General features: G+C 36.0%; 1 protein-coding gene across 9 annotated transcripts in view; it reads left to right on the forward strand.

The window, feature by feature from the left end:
- The window catches only part of DGKB (diacylglycerol kinase beta), a 750,184-nt gene that overhangs the window by 61,868 nt on the left and 663,214 nt on the right, over positions 1–25,102 (forward strand). The window lies entirely within an intron of this gene.

Here is a 25,102-nt window from a genome sequence, read left to right on the forward strand (position 1 = left end):
CAATAAGACTTGGGAGGAGAGGCAGGGAAAAGAATTACACACAGAAGGGGAATTTGAGGGGCGCCTGGGTGGCGCAGTCGGTTAAGCGTCCGACTTCAGCCAGGTCACGATCTCGCGGTCCGTGAGTTCGAGCCCCGCGTCAGGCTCTGGGCTGATGGCCCAGAGCCTGGAGCCTGTTTCCGATTCTGTGTCTCCCTCTCTCCCTGCCCCTCCCCCGTTCATGCTCTGTCTCTCTCTGTCCCAAAAATAAATAAACGTTGAAAAAAAATTAAAAAAAAAAAAAAAAAAAAAAGAAGGGGAATTTGAAATAATAAGAAGTAGATAGGATAAATGAATACTAATATATTTTTGGGGTACATATAAGTCAGGAACATTAATAAACAGTGCATATTATCTGAAAAGGACAATTTCACAAGTTTTCTAGAGTCTTCCTCACTTGAGGACTGAAGTGTTCAGGGTGAGGTTGGGAGGATGTTGTTGGGTATTTTCAGTGAAGATGCAAAGCCATAAGAAAGCGTGCATTTTCTTAGTCAATAATAAAAATACAACAACTATCACTGGACGGGGGCAGAAATTTCTGACATCGAAGTGTGCCTGATATTCGAAAACTGTTTTGAGCAGCTGAAAGCACAGATCATCCTCTTATCCCATTAAGGACATGAAGTCTAGAATGACTGCGTTCTGCATGCTCTTTGCTGTTGTGTTATATCCGATAATTAAGCAAATAGTTCTGAGCACTTTCTTTTGTTAGAGTATTCTGCTTAGTACTGAAGGAAATACAGATATGAACAGATGTGGACCCTCCCTTCAAGGATGCTTAATGAAGGCTAGAAACTAATGGATAAATGACTCTGTATCTAGGCAGAATATTTTAAGTGCCACAAAGTTAGGGGTTCTGTAGGACATTAGTATACATTTGGAGGTGGGAAAAGGGAAGTCTTCATGGAAGAAGTAGGATTTAAAATGAATCTTAAAAAATAGGTTTAAGGTAAATGGAGAAGGAAATAATATAGATAAAAAGGAAAATTCAGCATATATTTGAGGCAGGAAGAGGAATCATATTTAGCCATACCACAAATTAAGACTGTAAGTGCTGTTAAAGATGTAAAAATGAGATGGAATTAAAATATATCATGCTAAACTTGAGTTAGACAGTGAGGAGTAAATGTAGGGTTTTAAGGGTAGAAAAACATGAAGAAAGAGTTTAATTTGGTAAAGATGAGGATGGTATATGGTATGGAAAGAGGCTGGAATCTTGCCAGTGGGCTGTTAGAATAAACTAAATAACATGGATGATGAAAGACAACCAGAGAAGCATAGATTCAGATATTGTAGCATTAAAACTAACAGAGAGTTTGAGAAATAATGAAGTTGAGAGAGAGAAAGAGAAATCCAGTTTAGTTCAAAAGATTTGAGTTGAGAGATAGGGGAATTTGGTGACATAATCACCCAAGTGAAGGAAACATTGAGTTTGGTTTAGCTTATATTGAATTTACATGGATCAGTAAAATATTTTAATGTTTGTGAAAGTACTGGCATAAAATAGGCAAATTATTGCCATAATAGCTAAATTATCACATAGAATAACTTAATTCAGATATTAGAATTGCAACAGAATTTATTGTTAAAGTATTAAATATGTTATAAACTGTTACTTTCATTTTATTGACTAAGGAATATGGTGTAATAAAATGGTAATAAAAATTGTCATAAATGTAGAAGTTGTAACATATTGAGACAAAGATTAATGAGCATTCAATAAATTGGTAGTAAGAAGTGACACAGTGAGTATAAGAACAATTTAAAATTGATTTTATGGGGTCAAAAATTAACTGATTAACTGTAACAAATTAACTGATTACCTGAAAATAAAAAAAATAGTGTAAATTCCATGATCTACGCTCTTTTTTAAATAAGCAAAACAATATGACTTAACCATCCATGAAGTTTCCTGTGTAATTAGGAAGCAAAGAATAACATGATTAGAATGTATCCTTGTGTAATAAATTGCCATTGTTAAATATAGCTGGAAACAAACATTATTCTGAAGATTATAAAAGTAGTATATTTTCCATGCTATTCAGTACATGTAATCAGTTTGTCATCAGCATTTAAGGATCCGGTTTTTCTTTAAAAAATGTTTTTTAATGTTTGTTTATTTTTGAGAGAGAGAGAGAGACAGAGACAGAGACAAATGGGGAGCAGGGTAGGGACAGAGAGACAGGGAGACACAAAATCCGAAGTAGGCTCTGGACTCTGAGCTGTCAGCACAGAGCCCGACACAGGACTTGAACTTACGAGCCTTGAGATCATGACCTGAGCCAAAGTCAGAAGCTAACCGACGGAGCCACCCAGGTGCCCCAAGGATCAGATTTTTCATGTTGCAGTGCAATGTGGACAAAGTGACATTTCTCCATGGTCGATTAGAAAATGGTATATTGGATTCACTTTCTTGACTTTGTTTTGTAGCTTTCAATAGGAAGCTGTTTATATGTATTAAATTAAAAAAAACGAGTTATTGATTTAAGTTTAAATTTGCAGCATGTTAAGATTATATGTGCTATTATATGTGCTATATGTGCTATCAAATGAATGTTTCATATGCTTTTGGGGATGGGGTGGGGCTGTAGACCTCTTGTCAAGATGAGAAAATTTGGTAAAACCAAATCACTCAATGAGAGGCCTAGATAGCACCATAAAGATCATTTCCTCAATTGATCTGATTTTGGGTTCCCTCCACAACTGCCACAATACACCCCATATCTTGTTCTGTTTGGGCTGCTATAGCCAAGTATCACAGAGTGGGTGACTTATAAATACTGGAAACTTAACTTCTCACAGTTCTGTATGTTGGAAGTCTAAAACCAGGGCTCCAGCATGGTCAGGTCCTGTAAGGGCTCCCTCCTGGGGTACAAACTACTACTTGTACCCTCACAGGTTGGGAAGAGTAAGGGAGGAGCAGTAAGCTTCCCAGGGACTCTTAATAAGGGCACTAATCCAACTGGGGCCACACTCTGATGACTTCAGCTAGTTCTCATTACCTGCCAAAGACCTTTCCTATTGGAGAGTAGTATAGCAACCTGTGCATTTGGTGGGGACACATTTAGTCCATTACACCCTGTAACAAGAAATCTTCTCTCAACTTCAAGGTTTCTCTTGTAATAATTAATCGGGGAAAATAGAGTGATAGTGACACAACATTCCTAGTTAGGCTGCTAGCACACCAGACAGCTTGTATTCAAATCCTGATCCTCCATGTTTTAGATTTCCCATTTTGGGAAAATTAGTCAACGTCACTGTGTCCCATTCTTTGCACCTATAAAATGCAGAAAACAATAAATATGTCAAGGGTTGTAAGGATTAAATTGCATGAATTAATAATATACATCAAATAATGATAGCAGTGCCTGGCAGGTTGTAAGTGATGTAATTTTACAATTATTATTTTAATAGGAAGGGAGTAGTGTGTTATGTTGGCTGTTTTGAATATAGATGATCAGTAGAAAAGTGCCATATTTTAGAATACAGTCAGTGTCTTTTTTTTTTTCCTGCTGTAAGACTAGATTCTTCCCACAAGGTGGAAACTTCTGGTGTTATTGGCAGCCTCATTTCTGTGTTGTCCCCACAAATGCTGAAGGCAGCTAACGTGAAGCCTGCTGTGGCTGCCTACAGCCTGCTGAGACCATGCTCCTGTTTAGGGTTTCAGGCTGAGTCACTCCATGGGAAACATTTTCATTGATATGTGGGAGAGGAGTATAATTTTCTTTCCCACTCTTTATATAAAGTCATCCAAACAGTTGTTACAAGACAGAGAGCTCTCACTCCTGCCGTGTAGAGAATTGAGCTTATCACATTATTAGTTTGCCAGAGCTTCCTGCTGTGGTTTCATGGCAGAGCAAAGGGTTAAGATACTCCAGATCTTTTTATGGAGGACAATATTTTCTATGTAAAAGCTACACGATATTTCCAAGTGATTCATTATCTGCCCACATATTGTCACTTAGGATTAGCTTTTTATTTGCTATATATAAAGCGTGTTATATAGCATGCAAATTATTTTTGAAAAATACTGTGTTATTATGGTGGGAACACTTCCAAATTTTCATAAATTTTATACTGTTTATAGCAGCTGGCATTGTTGAGAGTTACAAAATTATGATGAACTTGTTCTTTTCAGCAAGGACCAATATGCCTAATGTTTAGACCTAATGTTCAAGTTCTTCCATGGAGAGAGGCAGGTGGCATGGCTTAGAGGAAGGAGCAACGGATTTGCAGGTAGACTAATACTTGACAGTGTTGAGCCCCAGCCCCATTTTGTAGTTATTAGTGGTATGACCTTTAGAATATTACATAGACTACTTGTGCCTCAGCTTTTTCACCCGGGAAAGTAGAGTCGACCTCAAAGCATTGTTGTAGGATTTATTGAGACAGTAAGCATCATCATAATAAATAATACATTTTATTGTCTTATTCTACACAATGTGTAGATATTCTACACAATATGTAGAACACTTATTGTCTTATTCTACACAATGTGCAAGTGTGTTAACTCATTTAATACAATACACCTTAGAGGGAGGCAGATGATCTCTTTCAGGCAGATTACCTAGCACACAGCCATGGCATAATAAGTGAAGATCAAAACAATAATAATTTATGTATGTTTCTTATGAAGATCAATATGTTAATAAATGGGTTGTTAATCATGTTTCCAAAATAGGGAAAGCTGGAATCTGGGATTCAGGTCCTCATATTTCCATCAGCCACAGCCATCTCTCAAAGGTTTTCGCATACAGGACAAAACAAAGAGGCAAAGCTGCTCACTAAGGCTTTGGCCTCAATATGTCTTCCTGGTCTCTTATCATAGTCAATTGGATTGGATCATGTGTGAACCTCAGTGGAGCTCTACCTAAAGAGAGACAGATTTCAATATTCCTCCTACACTCCCTCCTCCTGTCCCTGGAACCTCCCTCACGCTTTCTTTATTAAAAAAAAAAAAAATGGGGAGAGAAAGACAGATAAGAAGAAAATCATGAAGCAATTGTAATAAAAATATGGCAAAGTTCTTTTCCATTTTAAGTAGCCTTACCCTCCTGAGAAACTGCACCCACTAGCATGATGATCTAATGTGTCTTTGAAATATGTTTTGTGTTTGATCCATACAAGATGGGCCAAAGATAATGGAGGGAAGCTGACCTGACCTCTTCCCCTGTGGGTATTTAATTTATTGTTAAGCAAATTTAGATCACATATTAGCCCTCTTTCTAATTTGTCATGATGCATTTAGCTTTTGCTTTTGGCCTATGCCATGTGTTAGACTGGCTCTGTGTTGGGAGGCCAAACCACTTACTGATGATTACTCTTGGTAAAATACAAAAGAATGAAGGGCAAAGGGTCATTTAGCACAGTGACTGAGAGAATGCAATTTTATGTTGCCTAAAATGAGGTAGGTTCTAGTGCTGTCACAGACCCCTCTGTTTTCTCACCCGTGTCCTAGGATTGCAATGATGATTCAATGTGAAAATGCACGTAAAATACACAGGATTCAATCTGTTATTGTTATGATAAGGATTATGATGGTGATGCCTGAGGTAGTTTAATACCAAAGAGAACTTTTTTAAGTAATTTTTTTAGGTCTATTCATCTATACTACTTAAGTGAAATGTCTTGACTTTGCCCTGATACTTGATCTGAAATTGGAATCTGCAACTCTATTTTGGATAATACATGTCTCTCATTTCCGACCCTGTTTCTTCTGATTCACATTGATTAACTCAGCAGTTCCTGGCTCTGACCCAGATTTTATTTCTGGAATGTATGTTGGCTGCATAATCTCTTTTGCCTCATTTCTGTCTCTGTTTTCTATTTGTTGTACTGTTTCAGACTGAATTTCTCCTTGGTAGCTTCTCTTGGTCCATATATGTCTTTAATGTTTTAATACACGAAGCTTGCAATGATAAAAGAAAGTAATAACTATGAGTGTCTAAATTTCTATTATTTTAGTGTTGTAATGGCACATAATTTTAAGTGATTTTTTTTAGACATCTATTTTTTCAAACTTTTCAAACTTGACAAAAAAAAACAGTTTTATTAAGACTCACAGTCAAACAACCTTTACTATTGAAGTTAGGACTTTGAAGTATTGGCCGTGGTGGGCCAAATTATGTCATAAAATCTTAGTGGCTTAAAGAAATAGGCACTGGTTTCTTGCTCATATTTTATTTCCAAATCTGAGTCAGCAAATGGTTAATTTCACTTTGTCCCCAGTCAAGTCCCAGTGACTTGGAATAGTCGTCAGCTTCAGAATTTGGCAGGTGCTGTGGTAGAGACAGAGAGCTTGAGAATTGGGTACTGGCTCCTAAAGCTTCTCCCTGGCAATGATATTCTTAGATTTGTTTTGCCTAAGCAATCCGCATGACTACATCTAATTCTAAGTGAGTAGAGAAATGCATTATTTCTGTCTGCCCAGTGTCAGGGGGGCACCAAAATATTTGGTGAAAACTACTAACTGGCGAGTACACACAAGTAAAATATAATCAACCATTTACTTTGGAAACTTAAGCTTTATGCTTCTGTTTCTTAATGCCTTACGCTCTCATTTCTTTGCCTATAAAATGAGGATGATACCCCCTATCAAAAAATAACAACTGTTATTTTATCACTAATATTAATGATAAATTTATAACGAAAGTATCACTAAGAATCATACATATTGAATACATACTTCATCTTTAACTCGGTTATAGATTAAAAGTTGTCACTTGACAAAAGTTTCCTTTGTCGTCACCATCCCCATTATAGCAAAAGTGCTATACACACACAAAAATGTGAGTACACAGACTAGAGGAACTTACTTTTGCTCAATGATCATTATTCACACAACAATGCTTAGTACTTTTTATTCTTAGGCATTATGTTTGGCTTTGGGTAATACAGAAGTGAATATTGTGGTGCTTTCAGTCAAAGGGTTTAGTCTATTCAGAGACTAATAATAAGGCAGATGATGATAAAGCAATGAAACACATTCTCTGAATGTTACATATATAAGAATGTTTTTTTATTGAGATATAGCTACTTATAAGATTGTGTTTTTTTAATGTATGTTTATTTTTGAGAGAGAAAGAACAGGGGAGGGGCGGAGAGAGAGGGAGACAGTGCAGGGCTTGAACTCACGAACCGTGAGATCATGACCTGAGCCAAAACCAAGAGTCTGATGCTTAACTGACTGAGACACCCGGGTGCTCCTAAGATTATTTTAATTTTAGGTGTACAGCATAAGGATTTAATATGTATTGTAAAATGATCACCATGATGATTTTAATTAGCATCTATCACCACACACAGTTACATTTTTTTTCTTATGGTGAGAACCTTTAAGATCTAGTCTCTTGGCAACTTTCAAATACACAATACAGTTTTATTAACTATAGTCACCATGTTGCACATTATATTCCCAGGACTTATTTATCTTATAATTGGAAGTTTGTACGTTTTGACCTCCTTCAGTTATTTCACCAAACTCACATAATCACCCTCCATCTTGGGCAACCATCATTCTGTTTTCATATATTGATAAGTTTATAGAGTTTTTTAGATTCCACATATAAGTGAGATCATACTGCATTTGTCTTCTGTGTCTGACATATTTCACTTAGCATAATACCTCAGAGTCCATGAATGTTGTCACAAATGGCAGGATATCCTTTTTCATGGCTGAATACTATTCCATTATATACTTTTGCACATTTTCTTTATCCATTAATATGTCTTTGGATACTTAGGTTGTTTCCATGGCTTGACTATTATAAATAATGCTGCAACAAACATGTGGTGCAAATATCTATTTGAGTTAGGGTTTTCTTTTCCTTTGGATATATTCTCAGAACTGGGATTGCTAGATCATATGGTAGTTCTATTTTAATTTTTTGAGAAACTCCATGCTCTTTTTCATAGTAGTTGTACCAGTTTACATTTCCACCAACAATGTACAAAGTTTCCATTTTTTCACAGCTTTTCCAACACTTAAGTTTTGTCATTTTGATAATAGCCATTTTCATAGGTGTGAGGTAATATCTCATTCCAGTTTTGATTTGCATTTCTCTGATGATTAGTGATGTTGAACACCTTTTTATGTATGTATTGGTACATGATCTGCAAATATGTCTCTTTCTCACATACACTGGGAATTTTAGTCTGATACCTCTCCTTTGTACTCTGGGGTTAAGTCATTAAGAATGAATTCAATTTGCTATGGACCTGTGGAACCTGCAGACATAAGTCCTACTGGCCCCCAGAGCCAGACAGTCAAGGGATGCATCCTCCAGGCAGCAGCTACAGAAGCCTGGTACCAGTTGTGTGTACAAGTTCCTTTCTAATAGATACAAACAACTTGGAGTGAGGCAGAGGGAGAGTGCTAGCTTCCCTACCTCTGGGGAGTATTGCATTTGGCCTCTTAGATGTGTGTTAAGTTAGAAGGTTGTCTCTTGGGCCACAGCTTTTCGTTTTCTTCCAGTTTTATTGAGAAATAATTGATATACATCACTGTATCAGTTAAAAGCATACAGTGTGATGGTTTGATTTACATATATTGTGAAATGATTACCATAATAGGTTTAGCTAGCATCCATCTTCTCCTACAGATAAAATGAAACAAAAGAAAGGAAAAAAGAGAAAAAATGTGCTTTTTGTGATGACAACTTTTAGGATTAACTCTTTTAACAGCATTCTTATGTATCATATAGCAGTCATCATGTTATACATTATATCCCTAGTATTTATGTATCATAAAAGGGGAAAATTGTATCTTTTGGTCACTTTTGTCCAGCTCCCCCTCCCATGATCCCTCACCTTTGCTAACTAGAAGTCTTATCTCTTTTTCTATGGTTTTTGCTTTTGTTTGTTTTAGATGCCACGTATAAATGGGATCATATGGTATTTGTCTTTATTTATTTCACTTAGCATAATGCCTTCATATTCCATCCATATTGTCACAAATGGATTTACTCATTTTCAATGGTCGAATAACATCACCACACACACACACACACACACACACACACACACACACACACACCTTATTTATCCAGTCATCCATCAGTGGACACTTAGGTTGTTTCCATGTCTTGGCTATTGTAAATAATGCTGCTGTAAACATGGGGGTGCAGATATCTTTTTGAGTTAGGGTTTTCATTTCCTTTGGTTATATTCCCAGAAGTGGAATTGGTGGATTATATGGTAGTTCTGTTTTCCATTTTATGAGGATCCTCCATACTGTTTTCCATAGTGGTGTCACCATTTTATAAACCCACCAACAGTATACAAGGTTTCCTTTTCTTCACATCCACACCAACACTTGTTAATCTTTGCCTTTTTGATGGTGGCTGTTCTAACAGGGATGAGATGATATTTCATTGTGATTTTAATTTCCATTTTCTTAATGACTAGTGATGGTTAGCATTTTCTCATGTACTTATTGTAATTGATATTTTTTTGGAGAAATGTCAATTCATGTCCTTCACCCACTTTTAAATTGGGTTATTTGTGTTTTGGTATTGAGTTGTTCTGAGTTCCTTACATATTTTGGATATTAACACCTTCTCAGATATGTGGTTTGAAAATATTTTTCCTCATCCCATTAGTTGTTTTTTTTTTTTTTCACTTTGTTGATGGTTTATTTTTCTATGCAGAGCTTGATTAGTTTGATGTAGTCCCACTTGTTCATTTTTTATTTTGTTGCTTGTGCTTTAGGACTCATATCTAAAAAATCGTGACAAGACCCATGTCAGGTAGCTTTATTTTCCTGTGTTTTCTTCTAGAAGTTGCATGCCTTCAGTTCTTACATGTAAGTCCTTTTGTATTAATTTTTGTGAGTGCTGTTGATATGGGCCCAGTTTCATTTTTTTTACACGTGAATATCCAATTATCCCAGCATTATTTATTGAAAATACTGTCTTTTCTACATTGAGTGGCCTTGGCTTCTTTGTCAAATATATTAGTTAACTATATACATATATATTGGGTTTACATTTGGACTCTTGATACTGTTCCATTGGTCTGTCTGCTTTTACATCATTACCATGTTGTTTTGATAGTATAACCTGATAGTATAGCTCAAAATCAGGAATTCTGAGACCTCCTGTTTTGTCTCAGGTTTCTTTGGCTATTCAGCATCTTTATGGTTCCTAATAAATTTTGGGAGTGTTTTTCTACTTCTATAAAAAATGTCATTGGCGTTGCATTGAATCTAATATTGCTTTTGGTATTGTTGACAGTTTAACAATAATCTTCCAATCTGTAAACACCAGATACATTTATACTTATGTGTGTCTCCTTTGATCTATTTTATCAATATCTTTTAGTTTTCAAAGTAGAGATTGTTTATCTCTTTAGTAGAATTCAATCTTAAGTATTCTGTTGTTTCAATGCTATTGTAAATGGTATCAATTTCCTTATTCTTTTTTTTTTGAAAATTGTTTTAATGTTTATTCATTTTTGAGAGAGAGAGAGAGAGAGAGTGAACAGGGGAGGAGCAGAGAGAGAGAGACACACACAGAATCCGAAGCAGGCTCCAGGCTCTGAGCTGTCAGTGTGGAGCCCCACATGGGGGCTTGAACTCACAAGCCGGGAGATCATGACCTGTGCTGAAGTCAGATGCTTAACCGACTGAGCCACCCAGGGGCCCCATCAGTTTCCTTATTCTTTTTCAGAAAATTTATTGTTATTAAGCCATAGCTTTTAAGATAAGCACATCGGCTTTTCTCATGGAAAGACTGAATGCTTTAGTCTGTTGCCTCTGTGCTATACCTGGGGCTTAGCCTCAGTGAGTCCAGGTGAGTACGTTAAGAACTGTTTCTCAGTTCACTATAGCCTGTCTCCTGGACATAAGCCCTGTTGGTTTTCAAAGCTCAATGTTTTGGGATCCATTTCTCAGGTGGAGGTAGTTAGAGTTGGGGAACTAGATGTGGGATTCAACCCCTTTGCTTCTCAGGATGAAGCTAACAGTAATAAGTTTCCTTCTGATTCTGTGGCACTCTGGTGGGGGTGGAGTTTATGGTGATAGTGTGTGTCAGTTCCTTCTACCTGTTTCAATGTGGGTTTTCTCATTTGCCTGATGTGTAGAAGTCATTGAAGTTTATGGACTTCTTTCATATGGAATTGTTCTATATGTAACTGTACATTTCTTGTGTCCATGGGTGGAGGTGAATTCAGGAGCCTCTTGGCATTGCCATCTTGAATCAAAATCTATGCAAGACACTTGGAGAGCTTTTAATTCTTCATGTAGATAGGAGTTGAGGGGGGAATGGGATTTTAATTTTAATTGAAATTATTGGATAGGAATAAGAGAAGTAGGGAAACTCTAAGCAGTTATCAAAGCATGTGCTGATGCATAATATACTGTGACACATTAGGGACAGTTGGACGTGTGTGTCGATGTATGTACACATTTGTGTAGGAGTATGTATGATGTGTGCACATCTGCATGCATATAAGCACTGAAGATAGGCTGATCAGCAATGGTAATAAAATATGGGTACATGAATGCTATTAATAAAAGATTGTCTATCAACATATACTCATCAGGAGACATGGAAGATACTAGTAGGAGGGATAGTGAAATGAAAAGATTATAATTTCTGAAAGAAGTATGTGTAGAATCACTTTGATTAAGGGAGACTACAAAAAATATTTTTCTAGTTCAAGTTGTTGAATACTCAGGGTTAAAGATATTGTTAACAGAGAGGTAGTTATTTATTAGAGAGTATCTAGAGGTAGAATAAACCAGATATAATCACCATTAGGATATGAGGACTAAGGAAGGAGGATGGTATACTCCAGCTTGAGTCAATGTGCTTTACTTAATCTAGGAAAGGAATACAAACAAACAAATTAATGCATTAATGACAGGTATAGAGAGAACTGATTTGATTTTGGACATAGTGAACCATAGTTTTGTATCCATGTTGTGATTGAAAATATGAATTAGATTCTTGGCATACAGATCTGGAGCTCCCAAGAAATAAATCACAACTGGATTTATATATAGAATCGGTGTGCTTTTGCATTGTGGGTGGTAATCAAATCATGAGAATAGATTAGATGACCCAATGGGAGAAAATTGAACAAGAAGATGGAGATGGAATGCTAGAGATCATTGTGTTTATAAGGCATTTAAGATAAGATATCCATGAAAGCAATTGGAAAATAGTACCTAGAAATGAAGGAGGAAATAAGTGAATGACTAGTATTCTACAATCTGAAAAAAAGTGTTTTTAGAAGGTGAGATGTAACTTAATAACCAAAATGTACCCAGAGTTTTCATCATTTAGTGTCGCTGGTGATTTTAATGAAAATTCTTTTTTTCTTAGAATAGTAGATGCAGTGAGATGAGTGGAAAAGAAAGGCAGAGAGAATACATACACACTACTTTTTTTATAGTATCTTAGCCATGAAAACAAAGAGAAAAATAATTATAGCTGAAATGAACACAGTAAAAAGAAGAAATTTGTTTTACATAGGAGAAAAGACAAGTTCATAGGTGCAAAAAGGGCATCATATAAAAAGAATAACTTGTGGTGGAAGCTTCTTAGCCTATGGCCAAATCTTAATTTTTGTTTTGGTTTTATTCAATTTTCTCAAGTTCATTTCTGTTTATTTTTTAACATATTAGTTTTAGCCTTTAGCAAGTTACATAATCTTTCTAAACTTTAATTTTCTCAACTGTGTAATTAAGAAAATACTAAAGTCTATCTCACAAGATTGCTGTAAGACTCAAATAAAATAATGTGTGGAAATGCTTTGTAAACTGCAAACCACCATATGTAAGTTAATTACCACTTTCATTGTAGTTACCATTAGAATGTTCTGAGTTATCTTTATACTATTTCTTTTCTTTTTCTGCAAGACAGTCTCTGCTTCTCCCAAATACACATTTATAATTTCATTATTTATTATCAATTTTATCAGTTGATTCTATGGGATTATGTGAAAAATACCCACCTGCTCATTGTGACTTAATTTTTCATTTTAACCTCTTAGAAAACAGTTTGTCTTCAAATCCTTCAGTCTCTTGCAAAGACTTTCCCAGGCATCTTCAGGAGCAAGGATTATTTTCTCATACCAAAAACTGTATTTTGTGGGGAGGAAAATTGTCAATATTGTGGTAGGTCTGAGAATTTACCCCACTCACAATTTAACAATTTAGCTTGCCACAGATTTATGATGCTGGAAGACACAATACTCCTGGATCATAGGAAAAGGGCATTACTAACCATGTCACAGCAAACAGCATGCACTTCCTGTTCTATGTCCCCCAAGGGTTTTCACTACAAAATATCTGTGAAGTGATGGTCTGGAATCAAACTAGTCTGTACCTCTGTTTGTAAGACCTACAGAAAACTGAAAGAAACATTGCAAATTATCCCCCAGTAAACATAAGCTTATAAGAGTCATTACCACCATAGTCAGTATTCCACAGGTTGATGAAAACACATGTTTCCTATCAGGTTGCCTTTCAGTCCCTATGAGTCTCTTTGTCTTGCTTTCTGACCCTCTTTCTTTCCCTTCACTCTGCATCTGGGTTTTCAGATTCATCCTATCAGAGCCCTACATTTTATTTATTTATTTATCTATTTATTTAATTAATTTTTTAATGTTTATTTATTTTTGAGAGCGGGGTGGGGGGCAGGAAGAGCGGTGACCCAGAATCTGAAGCAAGCTCCAGGCTCTGAGCTGTCAGCACAGAGACTGACATGGGGCTTGAACTCACGAAGCATGAGATCATGAGCTGAGGTGAAGTCAGATGCTTAACCATCTGAGCCACCCAGATGTCCCTAGTGCCCTACATTTTAAAGGTCTCTCTCTCAAAAATAAATAAACATTTTAAAAACTTAAAATAAATAAGTAAATAAATAAATAAATAAATAAATAAATAAATAAAATGTAGGACACTGATAGGATGAATGTGAAAACCTAGAAGCAGAGTGAAGGCAAAGAAGGAAGGTTGAGAGAAATCAGAGGTTATGAAGATCCAGGAAAAAACATAGAAATAGTTAAGATGTTGGTGGACATTTTGGATGGTTTGAATGGGAACTTCCAATCTTTCACTTTTATGAGTACTCTTTTCCCCATGGTCTGAATGTCCAAAGTGGCCCCGGGCTGGCTACTGTGTGGAGCCCTTGAAGTTGCCAGAAGAGAATGAGGAGGTCAGAAAAATGGTGCATATGGACCCAGCACTTGTAACCAGACTAATGTTGCAATTCCATCTCTTTTAAATATTGACCTGTTTTTTTTATCTGATACAGAATTGACGAATTGGCATCTTATTCTTTCCTTTCTAGGAAATTGTGGACAGTAATGTCCAGAGATTGACTAAATAATAATAGTGCTGCACATTCCCCCCAGACAGCACTAGTAGCAATAGGTAGGATGTCTTTTTGAGGAAAATCCCATAGCTCCCACTACTCCTAAAAGTGAGGATTAGAAGTTCCTTCCAAAATGTCCACCAACATCTTAACTTTCAGTCAGATATATTTTCTTGAGTTGGTAGAGGACCCTTGTATCTTCAGGTATTTCTGATTTTTTTCCTTGTTCTCCATAACCTCTGATTTCTCTTGACCCTCCTTGAGTTAATCAAAACCATAGGGATTTTTCAGACATTTTAGGAAGATTGATGGCTGGCAGAACTTGGTCACATATCTGGGCCACATATTTCTCCTATCACGTCTTTGACTGTGTACTGACCATCTTTTCCTAAGACCTCCTCTCTAGCATCTTTTGTAAAAACTTTCTAGTGCATCACAAAATTACCTATATTTTATCTTCTTTCCTCTAAGTGGTGAAGAAATTAGCATATATATCTTGATATTTCCAAACCTAATGCAGATTTACTTTCTAAACTAATAGCACAGAGCTCAACAGAGGAACTGTAACTTTATCTACATTTATTCAGATTTTCCTCCATAAGCCACCTCAAAGATGACATTCTAACCTCCTTATGTTTTGCTTATATTTCAGTTAATTTTTCTGTTGTATAACTATGACTTCTTTTTAAAAAAAAAAATTAATGTTTATTTATTTTTGAAATAGACAGAGAGACAGAGCAAGAGCAGGGGAGTGGGCAGAGAGAGACGGAGACACAGAATCTAAAGCAGGCTCCAGGCTCTGAACTGTCACCATAGAGCCTGACACGGGGCTCAAACTCACAAGCTGTGAGATCATGACCTGAGCCGAAGTCGTATGCCCAACTGACTGAGCCACCCAGGTGCCCCAACTATGACTTCTTCAGTGGACAGTTCAAAGTTTCTTTCTCTGGAAATTTCCTAAGTATTTTGAGATTTATTGTCTAGAGATATCTTGCGGAAGCTGTGTAACTTATCTGTTATTGTCCATACAGGGTCTCTGTGTGAATGGCTGAGATGTGAAGTAGATGCCCTCAGCTATACCATATTCCTCATGGGTCTTTATTCTCCATAAGGATCCCAATTTTCTTTCTAAATATTGTATAATAAATAGGGAATAAGTCATTCTATCGCAGGCTCTTTTACCCAGGATTTCCTTCAGGAAATTTCTTTGAGAGATCATCTTGATAAACATACATAATATAGCTTGGTCCTGCCTTTGGAGTAGAAACAATTTTCTCAAAACTTGTCTTTCTTCAGCTTGTTTACTACAGAGTCCATGTGTCTAATTGTATCAGTGTCTCTCTTTCAAAATGATCTGTCCCTCTCTACTATCAGTTTAAAAGCTATAGTAGAAGCTTCTGGAATTTGCTATGATACGCTTGTATTTAGATGTGGCCATTCCACGAGTCAAAAATCCTAGGCAGCACCTTCTCTGACTGTTCCCATGCTAATACTCCATAGTGTTTTAAAGGGTGTTCAAATGCAGTCTGTCTTTCACACCAGATGTAATACTATGAGTTGCTGATAAAAAACATACATAGAGTTTAAAGCAAAACATTTGTTCATTTGTTCTATGCCTTTTTTTTCCTCCTGTTTCCCTTTCTCTTTCTTTTTGTAGCCCTTTGTAGTGTCCTGGCCCCATCCTGCCTGAGTTCTACAAGGTCAGAGCTCATAAGACCATTATTTTGGTATCCTGTGTAGTCTAGGTCACCTGTTATTCATGGCTTTATCCCATGAGGGCAAAAGATATCTCATTGAAGAATTTGGGTCCCTTTTAGAGTGTTCAGAGTGGTGTACTTTAAGGAAAACTAAATGTTTGCATGTTGGTATTTATTATCTCTCAGAACATATCTTGAATGGCAAATATAGTATAATATCTAACACATAAGGATCTTGTCATGAATTTATTACAGCTCACGTTTTCTAAGTATCTGTGCCTTAACTATATTGATATATTTAATAATAGCAACCATATAATGCCAGCAATTATTATTATTGTTATTTTACAGATGAGGAAACTGAAGCCCAGACAATTTAAATTAACTTACATAAGATTATAGAGATATTAAATTATAGAGCCATAGTTCAAATCAGGTGCACTGTGTCTATAGTCTATGCATTTAATTACTGCTTTACTGACTTTTTGTTATCCATTGGGTGATCACTAGCTTAAAAACAAAGCATAAGCCAGCAGAATTGTTTCCCAACAGTAATGAGAATAGTAAGGAGAAAATGAATAAAGGGACCAGGAAACTCCATTTTGCTACAAGTTCAAATTTTTCATAAAGGATATAAATGTTTGCTATGACTCAGACAAACTATAAAGCATGATATTTCTTGGAAGCTGCTGGACTGAAAAATTGATGATTCCTAGTATATCCTTTAAGGTAGTTTTGAGATAGTTCTGATGGGCATGCAGTCGAGAGTCACTTTGAGAGAGCAGTGAGAGACTCATGAGAAAATCAGAGATTAAACGGGCAGAAGCTTTGATGAAGAGATACGTTTCTTCCAGCCAGAATCCATTTCCAGGCTTTAGTAGGAAGAAGCATGATGAGGTCAGCCAAGTTGTTGGAGTAAGCATTTAAGGCTTGTCTCATTTTTACTGCAAGTTTAACACTGCTGCTCTGGGTAGGCCCTGAGCAGCGTAGGCAAAATCAAATAGGCTGCCTCAGGGCAGGCAGCAGCAGTAACAAGAAATGTTGAAGGTATGATGCAATAAGTGGGTAAAAGGAAGTGTGCACTTGGAGACTTAATGCAACTGTTAAAACTGAAATGAATTACTCAGAAAGCCCAAGATGCCTCTGATTTTATGTTTCATTTAGTTCTCTACCTCACACTATGTCCTTTGTTGATAGAACATAGAGGTAAGAGTTCAGTTATGTTTTTGTTTTCAATAGGTAAGAATTCAGTTACACTTTTGTTTTGAATAGGGAGTTAATTTTAAGGAAAGGGGGAATTGCCTTGGTCATTTGTTTATATTGTGAACCTTTTTAAAAAATCTTTTTAATGTTTACTTATTTTAGAGAGAGAGCATGTGTGAGTTGGGGAGTGTCGTAAACTCTGGGTCTTAGGTTCTCTCTTGTCCAGCAAAAGAGTGGGATGCAGGATTGAAAGTGAAAGATGGCTCATGTCCAGGAAAAGGCAAGAGCCCCGAATAAGTGTCCTTGCCCCATTTTTATTAGGATCAGAAGGCTAACAAACATGGCAACGGACGTGCACAAAGAGACAATGAATCTGTGAACATTAACTTGTGGATGTGAGGAAAAGGGTTCTTGAAGATACTTATGGTTAGGGGTTTGGGTTAATACAAAACAAAATCTGCACTCCGGGCAGTCCAGAGGAAGGTTGTTTACAGCGGACATAAGGCAGCACCTCTGTTTATCTTAGCCAGCCTAGGGGATGAGACAGATAGGGGAAATAACCTCAGGGTTGACAAGGCACATTTTCTTTTGTTAACCATATCCACTCTGGGATGCTTTGCCTGCAGTGCAGTGGTCTATAGTCCAATTCACCAATTTACCAAACCTGGCCCTATTCTCCTGTGAAAGCAGCTTTCTGCTACATTACTAAATTTTAGGGCACTTTAACCCTGAATATCTAAGCTTGTTTGTTTCATATACCTATGTATTGGGCACCTTTGCACCATTTCTGTTTCAGGTCTTTTCCTGTCTCTATTCTGGGGGCTCTGCACCCCCTCTCTATTTTGGGGTGTCTTTGCACCTCCTTCCATTTCTGGCACCTTTGTGCCTCCCTATTCTCAGGGTGCCTTTGCACCCCCCTATTCTTGGGGTGCCAATATGGTTTACCCAAACTCAGGTGTGAGTATTTTATGACTTTGTATTTCTTTATGCCTTGTCAACCCATTGGTGTAAGCCTGCGGATTCCTAAGCTTATCCCCCAGAGGGGAGTAGCAGAGAGAGGGAGACAGAGGATCCAAAGCAGACACTGCACTGAAAACAGCACAGCGCAGGGCTTTAGTTCAGGAACCATGAGACCATGACCTGAGCTCAAGTCAGATGCTTATCTGACTGAGCCACCCAGGAGCCCTGTGAACCTTTTAAAATATATTTTTGGGGGGCACCTGGGTGGCTCAGTCAATTAAGCATCCGACTTTGTCTCAGGTCACAATCTCACAGTTTGTGGATTCAAGCCCCACATTGGGCTTTGTGCTGACAGCAAACAGCCTGGAGCCTGCTTCACATTCTGTGTCTCCCCCTTTTTCTACCCTTACCCTGCTCATGGTCTGTCTCTGTCTCTGTCTCTGTCTCTCTCTCAAAAATAAATAAACATTAAAAAATTTAAAGTAAATGAAATACAATATGTTTTCAGAAAATCGTGGCATCTCCATTTTAGCCACTAGCCAGCTAAACAGCTTAGTCCACCTGAAATTCAATCTTGCTGCAGAGAGGAGCTCCTCAGTTCAAGCCTGTTGTGTACCACACCTTTCACGGAGTTTAGGAACACATACTGAACAAAAGTAAAAGGAATGCTCTTTAGTATCTCTGCCTACCTGGTATATAATTTTGTCTCTTATTTAGACTCAACATGCTGTTTCTGTTGGGCCATTTATTATGAGAATCGAAAAGTGTAAAATTCTATAACTTTATAATTAATAAAAATAGACTGTTAAATGATGTTTTATTTACCTTTCTAATACGATCTTTAATGACAAAGATGAGACCAGTTTATAAAAGGGTAATTGTAAATGAAAACTCAGTATGTCTTCTAATCTCTGATGCAGCTCACCTTGGTTGTGACACAGTGAACCATATACAATCATGCACAAAAATTTCTCCAAGTTGAGGCCAATGAAGGAACTTTTGAGAATTTTAATAATTTTCAGCTATATAATAAAATGTAGCTTTCTGAGTTCTGAACAGTAATACAGATACTTTGCTACTAATTTCCTTCTCCAGAGTGACTAAATTTGACACACCTCTCACTCTCTCATTCTCAATTTGTATCTTTCTTCATTCTTTTTCTCTATTTCCCTCTGTAAAACATTCTCTTTCCTTTCTTTATTATAATCCATATCCTGACTGGCATAAACAAAATACACTCTTTAACATAAAAACTGTTTATATATTGCTATTTGTTGACAGAGGGAAACAAAAACAATGAGGAAAACATTATGTATCTAAAGGAAAAGTCGATGGTGATACAGGTTGTTTTAATATAGGTTGATGAGTAAGGCCAATTAAAGAAAATAAATTTTATTTTAGAAGCCATATGTATTCATTGCAGGTAATCTGCAAAATGTGGAGAAGCTGGAAAAAAATTAATACTCTTAGTTTCACTTGCTTCTTGTTTGTTAATCATAATTTTATTTTGTTAACAAAAATTTACCTGCGTAAATTTAAAGATCAAATTGGCTTTATTTAGCAATTCATAAATTGGGAAGTATCCCATCTAGCAAATAGAAAGAAACTCCATGAAATCTAAAAAATAAAGATTTCTATGTCAGGAAGGGGGCAGTAAAAGGAAATTATTAGGAAAGAATGTGATATTTCAGGTAAGTTCTCCCTCCTAAGGGAAATGGAAAGGTTTATCTGGCAGATTATCTCACTAGTGCTAATCAGGTTGACTGGTTAAAGGTTACATACCTTGGGGGTTTAAACTGTAGTTAGGTTAGGTATTAAGTCTTGATTTGTCAATAAGATGTTTAGCACAAGTGACTCCATTTTGGGCCTCCTTGTCTCCTTTTAACAATTGTTTTGCTATTCAAGTGATTTTGGTGAGAGTTGTTTGTTTGAAGGGTACTTTTTAAACATTGTGGATTTTTTTCTTAGTTTAAATATAATCGTATGTTTACGGCAGAGATACATTTTAAAATCTGACTTTATAAAGAATAGTCAACTTTAAGTTCTCTTAGTTGAAGTTAACGAAAATATACAATCTATGTCCTTGTTTTTTTGTTGTTTTTACTTTTTTTTTTTTTTTAATTTTTTTTGTTTTTCAACGTTTATTTATTTTTGGGACAGAGAGAGACAGAGCATGAACGGGCGAGGGGCAGAGAGAGAGGGAGACACAGAATCAGAAACAGGCTCCAGGCTCTGAGCCATCAGCCCAGAGCCCGACGCGGGGCTCGAACTCACGGACCGCGAGATCGTGACCTGGCTGAAGTCGGACGCCCAACCGACTGCGCCACCCAGGCGCCCCTGTTGTTTTTACTTTTAATAAGATACTATAATAACCATGTTTCCCTCCCAAAGGCTAATTTTTGAGAAAGCAAAAACGTCCTATATCTAGTATACCACAGACATAAATTTCTAAAATTGAGAAAATATTTTAAATATCTGCTCACTTTAGGAATAAAAAGTAGCAATTGAAAACACAAGACATAAGAATTAATTAAAAATTATATGTTATAACTTATCTACATATTTTAATATTCTACCTGTTAATTGAGTCATTTTGTCTCTTACCTATTTTAATTTTAGTTGGTACTTATATTCCTCAATTACGGTTTTTTGACAATTTTTTGACTTAGTTTTGTTTTAATGTTTATTCATTTAGTTTGAGAGAGAAAGAATGTGAGCAGAGGAGAGGGGCAGAGAGAGAGAGAGAGAGAGAGAAAATCCTAAGCAGGATCTGTACCGTCAGCACAGTGCCCTGTGGTGGGGCTCAAAATCATGAACCATGACATCATGACCTAAGCTGAAATCAAGAGTCAGATGCTTAACTGTCTGAGCCACCCAGACGCCTCTACTTAGTGTCCTTCTAATGTGAAAAGATACCTTAGGCTTTCTATAATTGTATGATATGAAAAAATTATATATAAATTTAATTCTTAAATTATAAAATCTATTGTTCAGAATAAAAAAATATATAAACTGACTAAAATCTGTGGTGAATTCAATTGAAAATAGATGACATCATCCAACTGTGCCTAAGATACTGAGTTGAGAAATATTAATAGTTGAAGACATCCCTAATTCTTGACAAGAAAGAAAAATTTTCCCAGAAATAGATATTTATAATATGAAGTTCAAATCTTTAATATGTGGTTTTGTGCTTGTTAGAACAGTTGTGCAAGGATTGTTTTATCTGTTATTTGGCAGGATTTTTGTTTTGTTTTGTCTTGTTTTGTTTTTTCTCATGAGCTCACTAACTTGCTTGTTCGTTGATATCAAAGTCTTCTCCCATTCTGTAGTTTCTTACCTACTTTACTCTGAAGGGGAGCAGAATTTGCCACCCAAAATATGCCTCTTTGGTGTAAGAATTATCTTGAGCTAGTTATTTTTGAAAAACTGAATACACAGGAGAAATTCTAAAAACTGAGTAAAAGTTGCCCTTTTGTAAAGGAAATTTCATTCATAAGAGAAGTCTCCATTTGTAAGTGTGTCTCCCCCTCTATATCTGGAAGGGGAGGATGACCAAATCTCTAGAAACTCTTAACTGTGGAGAAGGCATTGAACGTAAATCTGTGTAACAACCATCCCCTTGTTTACTATGCGTTTCCTGGTAACCTCTCAACATTGGCCTCCCCCACTACATCTTTCTTTTGTCCCCAACTGGAAATGGTATGTAAGGTGGTGGCTTGGGTCATTTTGGAGAGTTAATCAGTTTTCTTGGGTGTCTCATGTATACAGGAGGTATATTAAACTTCCTTGTTTTTTCTTGTTAATCTCTCCCTTATTCCAGAACCTGGAAAGATAGAGGTAAATTATTTTTCCTCCTTTACAACTCTTTTTATCAACCTATAAATCACTCTAGAATTGTCCATTCTATAAGAGCTTTACTAAACATCTCTACATACTGTTCCATCTATCTGCCTTGAGTTTTACCATAATCAATTTGGAAACCTAAGGTTTTCATGGTCAGTATTCATTGTTTATTTTACCTGAACTCTCAAATTAATTCATTTGCATAACCAGTAATTTCTTCCTAAAACCCACATGTCTCTTGCTTCCAGATCTGTAATTTCCTCTTTTTTGACTACCTCTGGAGTGTCCTTCTCAATCTCCTTTGTAGATTTTTCTTCTAAACCTGACCTCTAAATGTTTGCTGCTTTCAAGATTATGTTTCCTTCTAAAACTCAACTTTCATTCTTTTGTAATGATCTGTTTGAAAGCTTTAAATACCATGTATGTGACAATGACTTCCAAATGTATATTTCTAACCCAGTTCTCTTCTGTCAACTTTAGCTCTAAATATGCAATTCTCTAGTTGACATCTTCAATTGGATTCTCATTGACATTTCACATTTGACAGATCCAAAACTGAATTCTTGATTACCTTCTGCTCCATCCAAAGAAAATCAAAATTAAAACACAACTCTATCCCTCCTTTAGATTATGCATGTTGAATTTGTGCTATTATCATTCTATAACTTTGGAAGAAAAGTTAATACTCAAACTCGATATTCATCTTTCCCTCTCTCTCAACATATAAACTGTCAGCAAGTCAACCTCTAAGATAATTTCTCCATTTCTCTTGATTATGTTTCTTTCACTGTAAACCCAAACACCAATGTTTCTCTCCCAGATTACCATGGTACTCTTCTTCTTGGCTTTCCTGCATCCCCCCCCCCCCCAATTCCTCTCAAAAATATTCTCTATGGAGAAGCCAGAGAAGTCTTTGCAAAATATAAATCCATCTATGCCATTCTCCTGCATAAAACTATGAAATGATATCCAATTGTACATTGAGTAAGATCCAGATTCCTTACTATTCAGTCTAAGACTTGTATGAGCAGACTCTCATCTGATGTACTAAACCATCTGACACCACTCTGTTTTGCCCACTTTGCTCAGCCACACTGTACTGTCATATGGTCTTCTTTTTGGGGATGTACTTCCCTTTGGATTTTTTTCCAAGTGTGCTTCGTTTTTGTCTTTCTGTCCTCAGTCTAAATGTCAACCACTCTATGAGGCCTCCTCTGGTCACTTGAAATTCTTCTTCCTTGATATTATCAACCCTGTTCATCTCCTATATCACAGTTAATGTGATTTGGGTTTATTCATTTGGTGTTGTTGCTGTTGTTTAAATTTTTTAAGAACTTTTTTTTTTTTTTTTTTTTTTAGTTTTTAAGTAGGCTCCACAAGCAACATGGGGCTTAAACTCATTATCTACCAGCTGATAATAATTTTTTTAATTATTTGTTTTTATCATTTCTAGTTTCTAAAGGTAGTTTACTTATTCACAAATATATGTCCACATTGTAAACGTAGTATTTAACACGCAGTGGATACTCAATAACTATGGATCTAATAAGTCAGTGAAACTTAAAGCAAATAAGGAAAATGGCCCTAGCCTATGTATATAGAAAGTGACATGGTAAGGTTTTCAAAGAGGCTTTAATACAAAAATGAACTTTTCTGACTTCAAGATTTCACTCTTCCTACTAATGGATATGTTACTAATTTAGATATGAGTAGCTTTTTTTTCTTTAATGTAATTAATTGTAGAGCAGAGACAAAGACTTTTCTGGAATCTGGTTGAACCTGTTCACAGAAAGGATAGAGAGCTCTAAGATTGTAAATACCTAAGATGTTTCTCAAAAGCCTGGTCTGAGATTGTAACTATGGATTTGGGTCAGAAAGTATTCAATGGACCCCCTGTAGTTCTCCAGGTATAGCTTGATTTAAGTACAGAGACACACTTTGCTCCAGTTTTCAAAGTTCTAGCTCTGAGAGAAATCTCTGTGATAATTTTAGGTTAACTTTGTTAGAGTTTCTTGCCTTAAACCCAATAGAAAAGTATTATCATGGAAAGAACTCTATATCCTCCATAACATTTCAGATATAATCCACTCACATTATCCCCTCTCCATTTATCGATCCAGTGACCAATTATAATTGCATTAAGAACATTTGCTTCTTTTTGTGCTTATCTTTGTTAAATTAAAACAGTATGGCTTTCAATAAGCTTATTTCATATAATACTTTAGTTAATTGGAAACCATAAATGATAAACACCATTTCATAATTATATGTGAAGTTAAAAATTTTTGAAATGCATTAAAATACCCAACCCAAGGAAATTTTTTCAAGTGTTACAATATCAGGCACTGCAAAACACCAGTGCCAAGTTTTTTTTTTTGTTTTTTTTTTTTTTGCTTTTTATGATGATTTTTTTTTTAGTGCTTGCTTAAGTAGATTATAGAAACAGCAACTATATGTTGAAATAAAGCATGGTATAAACATTTGGAAAACAATGAAATACTACTATATGTTAATGCTATATAAAGCAAAAATTGCCTACATATTATTGTAGTAAAAGAGTAGGATTTTCTACATGATGTTTAAAAACAAGGGGGCACAGTTACATTGGATTTAGGCAATATTTTGTTGATGCAGAATCTCTATTGTTTACATAGCAGGTCACCAAGCATTTCTTAAAGCATAGAGAATCATCAGATAATTGATGATTGATTGTAACTAGGTAATTCCTTCAATGAGTTGATATCAGGCAATTTATGGAAAGAATGAAAACAAAGGTGACTTCTTGCTATATTCTTTCTACCTTCTCTTTTTTTAATGAGTCTCTCTTCCCCACAAGATCCCAAACACATGGATGAGGAGAGAAGGTAGTATAAAGATTGTTCTGAATATATGAACCTATACTGATCTCTAACTTTTTAGAATTTATTATATTCATTCATTATATTATTCATTTGACTCTTCATTTAGTTTTATGACTTAAATTAGTATGTTTATTTTGTGTATTTTTTTTTAACTCATAAAGTGTATGATATACTG

This window comes from Herpailurus yagouaroundi, unplaced genomic scaffold, assembly GCF_014898765.1.
Source record: "Herpailurus yagouaroundi ecotype Mexico unplaced genomic scaffold, PumYag 100, whole genome shotgun sequence".
NCBI classification, from domain to species: domain Eukaryota; kingdom Metazoa; phylum Chordata; class Mammalia; order Carnivora; family Felidae; genus Herpailurus; species Herpailurus yagouaroundi.